Source organism: Herpailurus yagouaroundi, unplaced genomic scaffold, assembly GCF_014898765.1.
Source record: "Herpailurus yagouaroundi ecotype Mexico unplaced genomic scaffold, PumYag 182, whole genome shotgun sequence".
In the NCBI taxonomy this organism is placed as follows: Eukaryota; Metazoa; Chordata; class Mammalia; order Carnivora; family Felidae; genus Herpailurus; species Herpailurus yagouaroundi.
In genome coordinates this window covers 6201551-6204612 of record NW_024412413.1, presented here as the reverse complement: position 1 = coordinate 6204612, position 3062 = coordinate 6201551, and the positions used below count along the sequence as shown (strand labels likewise).

Here is a 3062-nt window from a genome sequence, read left to right as displayed (position 1 = left end):
GGCAGGGAAGAGTGTGGCACACTCAGAGGCTGCTGCGAAACGAGCAGCGGCAGAAATGGGAGGGCGGTGGGAGATGAGGCCAGAGGGGTGAGGAGCGTGAGTTTATTCTAAGATCCAGGGGAAGTTCCTTTGGAGGGCATGAGGCCTCAGATACGATCTGACTTATGCTTTAAATTCTAAGAGAAAGGGGAGACCAGTGTAGACAAGAGCTGTCAGTAAAGCCTTCATGGAAGAGTCAGTGAAACCTTCCGCTGCGGGATTAGAGATAAGTCACCATCTCCTACCAGAACTGAAAAATTCAGCTCTTTACTGCAGGTTCTCTCAAGAAGACATACAAATGTTCCATAAGCACACGAAAAGGAGGTCAACATCCTTAGCCATCAGGGAAACGCAAATCAAAGGCACAGAGACCCATCACTTCCCAGCCACAAAGATGGCCAGATGTAAAAGGACTGTCAAGGGGCGCCTGGGTGGCTCAGTCTGTTTAGCGTCCGACTTCGGCTCAGGTCACGATCTCGCGGTTCGTGAGTTCGAGCCCCGCGTCGGGATCTGTGCTGATGGCTCGGAGCCTGGAGCCTGCTTCGGATTCTGTGTCTCCCTCTCTCTCTGCCCCTCCCCCGCTCACGCTCTACCTCTCTCTGTCTCAAAAATCAATAAACATTACAAAAGGTTTGTAAAAGACAGTCGGTATTGGCGCGGCCGTGGAGAAAAATAAATCCACACGCACCGCTGGCGGGGACGTTGAATGGCGCGCTGTGCTTTGGAAAACAGTTTGGCAGCTTCCGAAAAAGTTTATTTATCTGTGATTCAGCCACTCTACTCCTAGATATCTACCCAGGGGAAACAAAAACCTTTGTCCACATAAAGACGGTGCACAGATATGCAGAGCCGGTGAGTACTGTTACTCACAATGGCTACGAGCCGTTACAGTGGTTACAAAGTAAAAACAACTCCAGGGCCATCAGCTACCCACCCCTACCCACCCCTACCCCAGCAGTCAAAAGGGGGGAAACGCTGGGGTATCCTGTCACCTCAAACACATCATGCTAAGGACAGGAAGCTAAACATCACATGCTGTAGGATTCCATTTACACGAAATGCCCGAAAAAGACCAATCTATAGAAACAGAAAGCAGGGTAGCGGTTGTCGGGGCTGGGAGTAGGAATGGGGACTTCCTGTAAACAGGCATGGGGAGGTCTTGCGGGGGACGGAGACGTTCTAAAATCGGATTGTGGTGGTTGCCCAACTCCGTACGTTTGCTAAAAATCATTGAATTGAGTGTTTATGGTACAAATTGCAACCTCAACAAAACTCAAGCACCCGCTGGATTTTATGGTCCGTGATGGCAGGGACTGGCCCATCTTTTTCTGTGAAGTGTCCCCAGCACCTAGAACGGCTAGGCACACAGTGAGCACCCAGTAAATATTGGCAGAGTGAACAAATGCACGCATGAATGAACAAAGCCATAAAAAGTAATAACCTTTAGTTGGGCGAACGACCCCGCGGAAGGTCCCGCCCTCTCTTCTCTCCTGCATCTCCCTACTTGAAAGACTTGACTACGTGGCTGGCCCACTCGTGGGTCTCCCTGCCGAGCTGTGACCTTGCACTCCCGAGTTGTGAAGTCCCAGTGTCCCCCCTCCCCCCCGACCAGGTCTCAGCACCATGACCCCGTGCAGTGCTCATCCCTGGCTTTCCTGAAATGCCGTGCCCTGCCTGTTCCTGTGGGCTGACCTAGGACAGCTGCCCTCTGCCCTCAGGCCACCTGAGGCCACGCTGGTGGCCCTCAGTTCTGTGTCACTGCCCAGCCTCCAATCCTCAACTGTCAGCATGACAGTTCAACGTCTCTAAAACCGAAGGTCCTCATTCTGCTGAGCCCTGCTCCCCCGCAGAGCCCCTGCCCTGAAAGAACCTTCCAGAAACCTGGGCATCCTCCTTGACGCTTCTCTCCCCCTTCCTCACTCATCCCCTCGCCAAGTCCTGTCTGCGCTATTTCTAAGCATCTCCTCTCTCTCCAGACAGCCGCCTGCCATCATCCGGGTGACACTTCTCTCTGTGTCCCTTACTGAAACCACAGTGACCTTTTTATAGGTGAGGATGCCGTGGGCTGCGGGCATCAGAGGCCATGTCTAGACAGCTCAGGCTAACGGTAGCACAGAGAGGAAGGACAGTGGAATGGAAGGAAGAACTGAACGGTCGGGGCCAGGGAAATCGAGAAAGTGGGCAGCCCCCACCCCCTGGCCTCGCAAGCTCATGGTCCTTCTTGCAAGGGGACTCCGCCTCAGTAACTCAGCCTCACAGTCTCTCCGCTCTGGTCTCAACTGGGCCAATGTGGGGGAGGGGCCCATGTAGCGCGAGCATCAGCTCTTTCCAGACCCCCGAGGAAATCACCTGTGTCCCGCAGCCAGCCCTCCCAAAGCCCCGAGCAGCTCACGGGCCCCCCTGATCCTGAGCATCTGTCCAGACACAACCCTGAGGGCTGGCCTCTCTGGCCCACTGGCCCCGCCCACCCCTGCCCAGCCGCACTCGGCTCGGGCCCTTCGTGGCACCTCCTTCATGACCTTCAGTGCCTGCCCTCCGTCCGCGTCACTGCATTTCTCCCCGTCCTTGGCGTTGTTCCTTTCTCTCCCTTTTAGGATGACCTCTGCTGGGGCGCCTGGGTGGCTCAGTCGGTTAAGCGCCCGACTCCAGCTCAGGTCATGATCTTGCGGTCTGTGAGTTCGAGCCCCACGTCGGGCTCTGTGCTGGCAGCTCAGAGCCTGGAGCCTGTTTCAGATTCTGTGTCTCCCTCCCTCTGACCATCCCCCGCTCATGCTCTGTCTCTCTCTGTCTCAAAAATAAATAAACGTTAGAATGACCTCTGCTAAGCGAGGACTTGCCCGTCGCGTTCACGGCTGGGCCCCAGGGCCTGCTGATCAAACGGCCGACGCCCCTCCAACACGGGGGGACTCCGTGGAAAGGCAGGGACGTCGGCTCGTTGGAGAGAGGTTCCTGTCGGGGACACCTTCGTACCAACAAGAGTTTGCCTAGAAGTCAGTTTTCCGACACATTTCTTTTCCTTCTCA

At 55.2% G+C, this 3062-nt stretch overlaps 1 long non-coding RNA gene across 1 annotated transcript in view; it reads right to left on the bottom strand.

Moving 5' to 3' along the window:
* LOC121040225 (uncharacterized) overlaps positions 1–2700 on the bottom strand; it is an 8311-nt gene extending 5611 nt beyond the window's left edge. The window contains exon 1 of the long non-coding RNA XR_005795194.1: positions 2547–2700. This is a non-coding gene — a long non-coding RNA (uncharacterized LOC121040225). The remainder of the gene's footprint in view (positions 1–2546) is intronic.
* Positions 2701–3062: the final 362 nt, after the last annotated feature.